The sequence below is a fragment of the Schistocerca gregaria genome, chromosome 3 (genome assembly GCF_023897955.1).
Source record: "Schistocerca gregaria isolate iqSchGreg1 chromosome 3, iqSchGreg1.2, whole genome shotgun sequence".
Classification (NCBI taxonomy): domain Eukaryota; kingdom Metazoa; phylum Arthropoda; class Insecta; order Orthoptera; family Acrididae; genus Schistocerca; species Schistocerca gregaria.
The window spans coordinates 702399481-702412227 of NC_064922.1; the positions used below are offsets into that span (position 1 = coordinate 702399481).

The window sequence follows — 12747 nt, forward strand, 5'->3', positions numbered from 1 at the left end:
AATTCAAATTTAGACATGATAATCTGTCACACCTCCAAAAAAAACCAATTGGGCTATGTGCACTAAACGAAGTCGACCTCATCCTACGAACTTTGAATTTTTCTCGGTCACATAGTTTCGCTCCTAATCTATGAAAATCACGTCAAATAATAATAAAGTGCACTTTTACTAACGTAAGTCACTTCCTGTGAATTCGTGGGAACAGGACTGAAGTACCGTTCAAAAATGGCTCTTAGCACTATGGATCTTAACTGCTGTGGTCATCAGTCCCTTCGAACTTAGAACTACTTAAACCTAACTAACCTAAGGACATCACACACATCCATGCCCGAAGCAGGATTCGAACCCGCGACCCTAGCAATCGCGCGGTTCCGGACTGAGCGCCTTAACCGCTACACCACCGCGGCCGGCTGAGGTACCGTCATCACTTGTTCCCATCAGAGTTAGTACACATCTTAAGAGATCGGAGTCCACTGGTTACGAAGCACCCAGTTCAACTGAATTAGTTCAAATGGTCGCCCTCGACCCGCGCGCCTCCGCGCGCCACCAGCAAGCAGCGGTCACCTCACGTGACGGCCGTCGGCTACCGGTCCAACGGCCGCTCACGTCACAGGCAACTCGCTTCGCAGGCCTGCGCAGCTCCAGCGATGTAAACATGTTTCGTGGACAGTGGAGTCGGCACCCACCGACCAGTTGGCGCCAAATTTGTGCGCTGGACAGGTTGGAACCTGCTGACCTCATAACGGTAGTTCGGTTGGTCCAGCACCTGCTAGACAAAGAACGCCCTGCCGCACGTTTGGGCCAAAGTTTGCTCGAGACTGAAATCCGCCATAACGTCACAACAGGTGGTGGAGCACATGTGCTCTCCACGACGCCATTGCACGCGTATCTTAGTAACTCCACAAGACTTGGAATCAATTTTCGCCCAGTGCCACCCCCACCTGGACTTGCAATGAAATCGTTAAAGTCCCTACCGACCACCACATTGAACAACAAGGAAGGACGCGAATTCGCTCGTCCGCGATGTTCTAATGTTTTACGCTTCCTTTCATGCATTACACTTCATCCATTCAACATGCACGTTCATTTGCGCCACCGTTTAGAGACTCCTACATCCGAACACATATCATCATTCAACAACTACCACTTGCTCTTATCTAATAACTCATCCATCAGGTCTGGGGGTAAGATCACCCCTTTCCTTCAGCCGGAGACAGTTATTTTTTTTTTACAGTGGTAGCTAAATTGCGTCATCAGCTTAACATCACGTAAACACTCTTACTCAATTACACAGCGTTCCCGCTGAGGACATGATCTTCATTATTACAGTTCTTAATCGAATAACCACCAAAATAAGTACTAAATGCTCAAACTAATCCCATAACACCTAAGAGAGAGAGCGTCCGACCGCCGCCGTCGGCATGTCATAGACACATATTTGTCCGTCTAAATAGCAGTCCACTCAGCCCCAGGACCAGCGTGTCGGAGTTGGCTCTCTCTCCATACCTGCTCTCCAGCTATTATCTAACGACATATACTGCACAAATGGATTCCTCAATAGCGCAGATCTTCCTCCCCTCCATCTCCAAATCGACACGTAACCAGAGTCTCCCCCAGCCAGCGAACCCGACGTCATTCACCCTGCACTGACAATTTTCACTCACAAATCTTAAATACTCGCGTATAAAAAGGCATATTCACTACTCCCAAAACTCAATAATAAAAAAGCTTTCTCCGTTTCTGAGCAAAGGCGAGTATGCATTTAGAACAAATACACAAACATAATGCCAAGCAGAAGTCAAACATATGATCAAAAAGAAAAAAATTACCTGAATTTAAGTTATCCGATATTTATTTACATGTCCTAATGATACAGTCATATATGAATCGTGTCATCCACTCGCTCATTCCTTCAACACACGCTTTCACACCCTGTTACAATAATTTTGTACAAGCATTTACGCCCCCATATACAACTCAGTTGAATAGAAAATAATAATTCCTTTTTTCCACAGATAGTCATATTCGGTGAAAAATTAAACGTACTAAATTACGCATACATATCATCAAATAAGCAAACACTTTTACCAACATACACACCCCTCTCACTGAGGATAGGGCATTTACTATTATATACTTAAACACATACCAATGATAACAATATTCCGACGCAGATCTTGTCCTTCTAATAAAGATACAATTCATTTTCCTATTCGGTAGAAGTCGCTCTCAGAACAGTTCAGCTAATAAGAGAGCCTTTTCCCGTTGGCAGAAACACGTCTGTCTTTCTGATCAGAGCCTTCTCCCTTTTCTATAGACGTCTCGAGGCTCGCGAATTAGAGGATCGAAAATATTTTTAATATAGTATTATAAAATTCACCTCGTACTCGTCGATATTAAGCACAGTTCTAGTACTTTAGGGTGCCATAGATCTCTAACTAACTAGAATTCCTGCCCTGCACAGACATTAACACAGACTGATGCTTGGCCTCTCACAGGAAACAATACCTTGCACCTTGTATATCATATTCTTACAGTCGACAGCATAACACAGAATGATTTTCAGTAAAGGACATCCACAACACAAGGAAAGTAGAAGAGTGAGGTGGCGTTGTGGCGACTTTACAAACTCCCCCCCCCCCCCCCCCCCCACAAAAAAAAGTGATTGACGGCCTCTACATTTAACCTCATACGTCGCAATGACCCAATAGTTGATAATTCTGCGTTCCATTTCCAGTGATTGTTCATTTTGCACACAAGTACGGGATCACCGTTTTCGGTGATAGCAACCCCCAAAGTTGCGGTCCATTAATCAGAATTTCTTTCACAACCTAAACAAGCATTGTCACTCAATCATTATATGGTACCCAACGCTCGGATGGGGTGCATAAGACACCACCGATCTATTTTAATATTATCCATCATAGCCGATATCACGAAAAATTTTACATTAAGTCCAACACTGGACAATCATGTGATACAGGGTGTTTCAAAAATGACCGGTATATTTGAAACGGCAATACAAACTAAACGAGCATGCGATAGAAATACACCGGTTTTTTGCAATATGCTTGGGACAACAGTACATTTTCAGGCAGACAAATTTTCGAAATTACAGTAGTTACAATTGTCAATAACAGATGGCGCTGCGGTCTGGGAAACTCTATAGTACGAAAATTTTCCACATATCCACCATGCGTAGCAATAATATGGCGTAGTCTCTGAATGAAATTACCCGAACCTTTGACAACGTGTCTGGCGGAATGGCTTCACATGCAGATGAGATGTACTGCTTCAGCTGTTCAATTATTTCTGGATCCTGGCGGTACACCTGGTCTTTCAAGTGTCCCCACAGAAAGAAGTCACAGGGGTTCATGTCTGGCGAATAGGGAGGCCAATCCACGCCACCTCCTGTATGTTTCGGATAGCCCAAAGCAATCACACGATCATCGAAATATTCATTCAGGAAATTAAAGACGTCGGCCGTGCGATGTGGCCGGGCGCCATCTTGCATAAACCACGAGGTGTTCGCAGTGTCGTCTAAGGCAGTGTGTATCGCCACAAATTCACAAAGAATGTCCAGATAGCGTGATGCAGTAATCGTTTCGGATCTGAAAAATGGGCCAATGATTGCTTTGGAAGAAATGTCGGCCCAGACCAGTACTTTTTGAGGATGCAGGGACGATGGGACTGCAACATGGGGCTTTTCGGTTCCCCATATGCGCCAGTTCTGTTTATTGACGAAGCCGTCCAGGTAAAAATAAGTTTCGTCAGTAAACCAAATGCTGCCCACATGCAAATCGCCGTCATCTATCATGTGCACTACATCGTTAGCGAATGTCTCTCGTGCAGCAATGGTAGTGGCGCTGAGGGGTTGCCGCGTTTGAATTTTGTATGGATAGAGGTGTAAACTCTGGCGCATGAGACGATACGTGGACGTTGGCGTCATTTGGACCGCAGCTGCAACAAGGCGAACGGAAACCCGAGGCCGCTGTTGGATCACCTGCTGCACTAGCTGCGCGTTGCCCTCTGTAGTTGCCGTATGTGGTCGCCCCACCTTTCCAGCACGTTGATCCGTCACGTTCCCAGTCCGTTGAAATTTTTCAAACAGATCCTTTATTGTATCGCTTTTCGGTCCTTTGGTTACATTAAACCTCCGTTGAAAACTTCGTCTTGTGGCAACAACACTGTGTTCTAGGCGGTGGAATTCCAACACCACAAAAATCCTCTGTTCTAAGGATTAAACCATTTTGTCCACAGGACACTTGCACGTTGTGAACAGCACACGCTTACAGTAGAAAGACGACGTACAGAATGGCGCACTCACAGACTGCATTGTCTTCTATATCTTTCACATCACTTGCAGCGCCATCTGTTGTTGAAAATTGTAACTACTGTAATTTCGAAAGTTTGTCCGCCTGAAAATGTACTGTTGTCCGAAGCATACTGCAACAAACGGTGTATTTCTATCGCTGCTCGTTTAGTTTTTATTGCCGTTTCAAATACACCGGTCATTTTTGAAACACCCTGTAGCATGTTTCCCTAATTTCAGTATCATAGCTAAACCATACCTCCTCTACTTTGCAAATATCATTGCCAGCATTGATAGATGACTCCTCAGTACGTCTATAGGCACTTAATTCTCGAACACATAAAAACGATCAAACTATAACAGACAACGCTATACATATTTCTAAGACTTTGCGCATATTGATCACTCTGCGTATGGCGGTCACACATCAATCTCGCCTCTTACGTTTAAAGACCATCATCACTTCAGCATTTACCAGCCTACCCCGCAACATCGCTACCCAATTAATCCTTGACTGAGCAGACAAATAAAGCTACACTTCACCTCTGTTGACTGAATAGAGCTTTCCTACTCCTAAGACCGCCAATTGCACCACATTTCTCGAAATGTATCTAAGTCTTGGAGCTCAGCACACCATATCGATCTATGGTAACAGATCTCAAAGTGCCTTAATTTAGTAGCATACAGTTAAGAAGAACAAGAACGGAGTGATATTTATATGCAACGTAGTTCGACGCATTTTTACGCAAATCATCCAATCTATCATGTGTAAAGTATTCTGTCTGCGTATGAACAGAAATGAACAGAACGCAGGCTGTTTCACGTGACTAAAGAATCCAAATAGAATACGGGAGAAAAAAATAAAAGAATTGAATTTCAGTAACTTGTCCTTCTCTAGAAGAAGTGAGTCAACCTTTAAATCGTACCTACTTACAGGTCTAACTCAATCGATCATCCTTGCACTCTCTGTTATCCTTTAACACAGATGTGAGTAAGTTTAGACGTGAATGATTCACTATCCTCCTGAAAAGCATCAAATACAGTATTCAACTCGCGTGTATTGCTACTATCTCAGTATACATACACTATAATACGAACTCAACCTGACAAATATTGACTACCTTCCTGATTCCGCTCGCTTCGATGTCATCATTTTCCTACACTCCCCTTGTTGCCACATATTTAATGTACAAACTGCTCCCTGCAAACCAGAAGATAAGCAAGTACGTCCAAATTTTCAGCGCATTTCGGTGTATATTTGGTTAGTTTTTAGGTATTCGCTAATAGGTTTTCGCATTTCTTTCTATTTTACGTCAGATCCATCCGAGCGACCGCGAAATAACCTATCGTTCTGTGTTTTAAAATTGCATGTAAATGTACCCCAGACATGTCCAGCTACTTCCACATTCAGAGAGTGCTTGCTCTGTTTTCTGTATGTGTGTTGTGACGGATCGCGGTCCTGGACGGACGTGTGATAGATGTACTGTATGGTTAAATAAGTTGTTTGAAAAAATAAATAGAGTGCTGTCAATCATTACACGCCCCTGCAGCGCACATCACAGAGATTGGTTTTCCGTCACCATCTTGATTGCAGGAGAGTGGTAAGTGTTTTCGCGTCGGCGTTAATCGTGTGTGTCAATGAGCTATGGGCTGTTCTGACAATAGACGTGAAGGCAGGTCCAGACCTGAGACGCCGACTGTATACATGAGAAGAACAGTGCAGCTTTCACGAGCGCGCGGAAACAGAACTTGCCTGGAGGCTTTGGAACACCCCTCCCGCCGACCGCACACGTGCGCGGACTGCCTTGGAGCGTAATCGAAGGCGCATAGGTGATAAGAATTTTTGCGGTGTTAGACGCGAATGCGACTGTGAGGAGGGCTGTTTGGGGGAGGTGGAGCAGAGACTTTTGGTCGGTTTGGCAACTGGGGGCAGGGTAATGGGTGAGGGTGTTTGGGCACATCTGTTGCACTATTTTACGAGCGTGGTTGTGAACTGTGCTGTGCGTTATTTGGAGAGTTTAAGAGTACAGAGCTAGTCTGCGGTTATTGTGTAGTGCATTATGTAAGAGCAGTTTGCTATTGTGTGCTGAAATTAGGAGTATTGTACGTGTTTGTGGGCTGTGTCACATGACCACAGTCAGATCAGTGCAGGTGTTTTGTGACAAATATACTCCATGACTAAATGAAAGAGCTCGAAATAAATAGAGTACAGTCCTTCCTTACTTCCACAAGCAGCACAGCGTAGTCTGAGCACCGAGCGAGGTGGCGCAGTGGTTAGCACACTGGATTCGCATTCGGGAGGACGACGGTTCAATCCCGTCTCCCGCCATGCTGATTTAGGTTTTCCGTGATTTCCCTAAATCGTTTCAGGCGAATGCCAGGATGGTTCCTTTGAAGGGGCACGGCCGATTTCGTTCCCAATCCTTCCCTAACCCGAGCTTGCGCTCCGTCTCTAATGACCTCGTTGTCGACGGGACGTTAAACACTAACCACCACCACCGTAGTCTGAGCGGTTTTTGCGCACAACAGCTATATGATTAGACTGTGAGTGAGTCAACAAACAACTGGACAAATTTATCTGTAGAGGAGTTACAGGCCTGGATTGGATGAATATCTTGATGGGTGTGGTTGTGATGCCAAGTGTAGTGCACTACTGGAGTTCAGAACCTGCCTTAGGGCAACCTTACATATCGAAACCTATGACATGCAAACGTTTCAAAAAGATATGTGAAACTATTCACATATTCTGATGTCATTTTTGTATATGAGTGAAAAATATACTCGATCCCTAAAAAATGTACGTTAAGTATTTGTGGGATAATATAGAATATGAGAGAGTCCGAGTTGGTTCTAATTTTTTTCTACTTGGAAGTTTTGTTAGATCTAATTGCTGAGGCAACTAGCTACGAGAGCGCGAGGGATGTGATTACAGCATATCTCAGTCTCAGCGGTTAACTACAGGTGGGGCGATCGATGTTCTCGCTTTAGGTACTGGGGGTGAGTTCTGGCCATGTCCTAAACCGTGTGGATTGAACAACAGTATTCAGGTCGTAGTTTAGCTAGAATATTTACAGAGGAGTATGTCCGACACGTGTATAAACGTCCAGGCTGTAACGTGGGTGGTCTCGCGTTCGTGGTGCGTGAGAGAGGCAAAGCCAACGATTTTGAGTCATCACAAGTGACTTAGGTTAATGGCTTCGTTTGCCACAATTTTCGTGTGTTAGTAGCGAAAGACGAACTGACCATCAGAATTCAAACTTGGTTTATTTGTATAGACAGATTGTGATATAGGTTAATTTAGGTTAGTACACGTTAGTGCACGTTAGTAAACGGCAGTACACATTAGTACATGTTAGCCAGCGAACATGGAGGATGTGAAGGTGGGTAGGGATTTTAACTATTTCATTCCAAGTCTAGGTGGGCGTGGCGCTGGCGAAAACTGATTCCAGTGGAATGAGGCGTAAACTGATTCCAGTGGAATGAATAATGAGAGTCGCGGGAACAATTAACTTAACGAGGGACGTCACGGAGAGCACATGTGCTGCACCACCTACTGTGACGTGATGGTAGATTCCAGTCTCGAGCAAATTTGGGCGCGAAACGTGTGGCAGGGCGTTCTTTGTCTAGCAGGTGCTGGATCAACCGACCTACCGTTATGAAGTCAGCAGGTTCCAACCTGTCCACCTAACAGATTTGGCGCCAACTGGTCGGTGGGGGCAGACTCCACTGTTCACGAAAACATGTTTACATCGCTGGAGCTGCGCAGGCCTGCGAAGCGAGTCGGCTGTGACGTGAGCGGCCGTTGGACCGGTAGCCGACGGCCGTCACGTGAGGCGACCGTCGCTTGCCGGTGGCACGGAGACGCGCGGGACGGCGGCGACCATATGAACTGATTCTGTGGAACTGGGGGCTTCCTGGCGAGTGGACTGCGATCTCTTAAGATGTGTACTAACTCTGTTGGAGAACAAGTGATGACGGTACTCCAGTCCTTGTCCCACGAATTCACAGGAGCTGACATTAGTAAAAGTGCAGTTTATTATAAATTGACGCGATTTTTATAGTTTATGAGTGAAACAAGAAGTGACCGAGAAAAATTCAAGGTCGACTTAGTTTAGTGCACATGGCCCAATTGGTCTTCCTTTTTTTTTTTTTTTTTTGGAGGTGTGACAGATTACCGTGTTTGAATTTGAATTTGTGATAGATTTTTTGTTATGCCACAAAAATCGACCGTCTGAAAGAAATAATAATAATAAATGCTAATAAATAATAGTAAATGATAATAATAATAAATAGAAACAATGTTTTCCAGACTGTATGGCATGTGAATTGGAAGATGGTGTGATTTTCTATGTTAGTGGAAGTAGGTCAAGAACAATATATAATAATAAATGATAATAAATGATAATGAATAGTAATAAGTACAAGCACAGTTTTGCATGCATTATCATGTTGAAATTTGAACTTCCCGCCATTTCCTTCTGGAAGGTTAGGTTACTGGACGTAGCCCAATTCATTTATTTTCCCACCAAAATTCAAAATTCCCACCATTTTATCTGGTAGGTTAGGTTAGTGGATGTAGCCCAATTGACCTATTTTCCCGCCAAAATTCCAACTTACCGCCATTTTTTCTCGAGGGTTACATTAGTGGACATAACCCACTTCACCTATTTTCCGCCAAAATTAAAAATTCCCCCCCATTTCTTCTGGAAGGTTAGGTCAGTAGATGTAGCCCAATTGACCTGTTTTCCCGCCAAAATCCGCCATCTTGGATGACTTCATGCGCTGTTGCCACGTCTAGATGCCGCCATCTTGGATGACGTCATTGCCGCCATCTTGAATAAATTTGACAACAATGGAGAGTGTGGGGACACGAACATTGCCCTCCTAATTGCCACGCGTGCTCGACTTGTCCACATAACCATGTACGAGTTGTTGGCTGACGAATCGCATGTATCACTTCTAATCCCTTTATATTCCACACGAGCGCGGGTGGAACACGACTAGTGTTTGAGCGACCATGACCGTTTCCACTACACATCACCTCCTGTAGCAAAATGTCCAAAAACCGGTTCTAACAACTTTCTGCACGTACCTAGTGTTGGTCAGCGTCACCTCCAGAAACTCCAATGGTGAATGAGAGTTGTAGCTCATCGCACCCCAGTCCATAACGCCTATGAGTGTGTGTTGGACGAATGCAATGTACGGGACAGCGATCACCAAGTCTGAATCGTATTCGCAAACGATCATCAATTGCATGTAAGTAATATCTGCTTTCATCGCTGAAGACCACGGTGCGCCATTCCACCTTCTGGGCTAAAGGTGTGCATGCTCATAGCGCTTATAACCTGTTAGCAGTTTTCGGTTGGCACGTTTGAGCTCACAAGACCCCTTCCGTTTGTTCTGTGGCAGCAGTACCATCTGCCGCTGCTGTCCTTACAATACGAATACTCTGGAGAGCGGCTGATCTGCGTGGACGTCCAGAATCTCCTCTAACGGTGTGAAAATGTTCAAGTGAACTCTGATACTAACTTCATTGCACAACTGACGCCGCACGTCCTACGTGTGTGGCAAATCCCTGAAAGAAGCATGCTGCCATTCGGAAGGCTACAATTTGACTGCTTTCAAACCCATGCCGTTGGCTGTAGGAATCATGAGTACGTCTCCGTGGCATAACTGCCTGCATGCTACACACGTTTAGACCATACTGAGGTTTCTGTCTGTGAGCGTTCCCTATTAAAGGTTAGACACAGATGGTACTCTGGTAGCTATGCCACTATTCTACCTGTTGGTGCACGGCAATGAAACCATCGTGAGACAAGTACTCTACCCAGGCGCATAATGCTATCTTCGAATCCAAATCGACGGCGGTTTTCAAAGTGTACAATTTTTCCGGCAGTGTATATATGGTACATTGTAGAATTACTTCTGGAGCGGAGAAAATAGTCTGTAGACATTATGTTATGTAACGATTCGGCATGAGAAAACAGTAATAATAGTATGTAAACTAGATAACTGCACTTCTAATGATCTTAAAATTCTTACACTGGTACATTTTCTCTTAAGTGAGATTTGCTGCTGATTAACTCAGTCCAAATGCAGGCCATAATAGCAGTTTTCATTTGTACTTGGCCTACATTCGCAGAATCAAATGTAATGTAACATACTCTGAATACATAAGGCATTTATCAAGATCACAGCCATCATCTGCGCTGATACGTATATTCTGCTAATCTGTGTGGTATTCATGATATGGGGTTCTTCCCTTTATTGCATGTATTAGGGTTTCTTCCTGTTCCATGCGCGTATAGGAAGGCTGCAAAAGTGCCTCTTTGTCGACTGTTAATGATTTAAGGATGACTCTTTTGCTGTGCGGCTTACGGAACTATAGCATTTTCTTGGATTCCAATGCTTAATTTTGTTTCAGTGGACTTGGTGATTAGGCTGTCTTGTATCATGGGTATTTATAAAGCGCCTCCGGCTCAAATTTTGCAGCATTTTCGAGACGCACTGGCCATGCGTGCTGCCCATCGAAGTACACGTTCGCTATTTCCTGTTGGCCACCTTAAACAACATTGTAGAATGTGTAGCAAGAACGTTTTACAGAATTTCATTTGTTGACAGACAGCATTTTCACTTGGGGTAATTATATTTCATATCTTCTCTGTTATTGTGTGAGTTAACTGGTTCGAATAGAAAATCGTAGTCGTAGGATAATAGGTTTTTGCGTTGTGTGAAGTACATGATTGTAGGTTTCTGAATATTTAAAGCAATGTGATTCAGGTCCAGCCGGTTAGTTCCGGCCGCATCTCGTGGTCGTGTGGTAGCGTTGTCGCTTCCCACGCCCGGGTTCCCGGGTTAGATTCCCGGCGGGGTCAGGGATTTTCTCTGCCTCGTGATGACTGCGTGTTGTGTGATGTTCTTAGGTTAGTTAGGTATAAGTAGTTCTAAGTTCTAGGGGACTGATAACCATATATGTTAAGTCCCATAGTGCTCAGAGCCATTTGAACCATTTGAACTTGTTACTTCCGCTGATATTTATGAAAAAAAAACGGCATACCCCATACAGAAAGTATGTAGTTCTAGTAGGAGAAAAGTAGCCTATCCTTTAAACGTAACTGAATTCTTGCATGTGACCGAGTGTTCGCCACATAGTCCGCTGTAGCTCACTGAAAACCACACGTCATTATATTAACTCACTATGTTTTGGTGGCCTGCTTTAGCTGCCTCAGGCTGTGTAATCACACTATCTGCAAAACGTCTGAAGTTATTATTAAACAATCAGCTATGTCACTAAGGTATGATAAACGTAAAAGGTAGCAACATACTTTACTGGGACAGAGCGAAACTTTCTCGTAAATCTATCAGTGACTCTTCATCCTAAATAGCATGCGGCGTCCTGTGTACGCAGATATCCACAAGCCAGGTATACATTTTTTTTGATACGTACGTAATCGTGATCAAAGAAAACGAGTTAAGTTACTAAATTTTATTATTACCTATATCCAATGGCTGAAAAGTTTTGTCAGCTACATGCCAGACATAACTACAGAATCTGACATGTTGCCTTTAACGGGCCCTTGCTTTTGATAACACTTATTAAATCGCGTGATAAACATAAAATATTCTATCTAACAATCAATGCACCGTGGTCTAGGGCCCTTTGGCTGTGGTGCGACGTTCACGCCTTGTTTACGTCTCGCCTGTTGTGCTGTTTGCGAGCGAGTGCAGGTTTGTTTACTTGCTCAGAGTCCGCTCGTGTCAGAGTGTGACTCCATCGGCCATCATGGCGTTTTCCTACTTCCAAATCAAAATTAAATAAATTTTCCATCAGATTACGAACGACGAAGGTGTATGAAGCGAAATTTTTTACGCGGGGTGAAATGCGTCTTACGGCACAAGAAGTTCTCGGTGGTCATTTTCGATCCATAGTGCTGAAACATCGCCTTAGAATAATTAAGAATGACGGTGCTGGTTAACCTCTTACGATATTTGATTTTCAAACAGCAGAGCCAAACTGAACGTGCTCAGACAGTTCTCTCTTTACTTGTTCTCATCATCAATAAACTGACACAATATTTTTAGAGCAACGCTATCTGACTTTCAATAATCCCTACAAAAGAATGGCCCTGACTAACATCAACCTATACCTTTCATGAATCACTTACCTCACAAAAATCTTCGTTACTCGACTACTGAAATACAGCGAGCGCCAATAGAGGAAAGGTGCCTAGTACGCGATAGTTCACTAATATGAGACACCCCAACTGTGCTCATTTTATGGGTTGCACTCTGCTGGAGATTTTCTTAAACACGTCTATTGCGTGCCAGACGACGACACAGCGAGTTGGACGACATAGTTGAGCCGGACACAGTACGTAGCGGTTAATACAAAATTTCTTGTGCTGGGAGTATGTGCGACATCGGTGTTAAGACAA

The 12747-nt window shown here is 44.0% G+C and overlaps 1 non-coding gene across 1 annotated transcript; it reads left to right on the forward strand.

Moving 5' to 3' along the window:
• Nucleotides 1-6568: 6568 nt before the first annotated feature.
• Trnaa-cgc (transfer RNA alanine (anticodon CGC)) lies at nt 6569-6641 on the forward strand. Its single transcript has one exon. It is a non-coding gene; the product is annotated as a tRNA-Ala (tRNA).
• The last annotated feature ends 6106 nt before the right edge of the window (nt 6642-12747 follow it).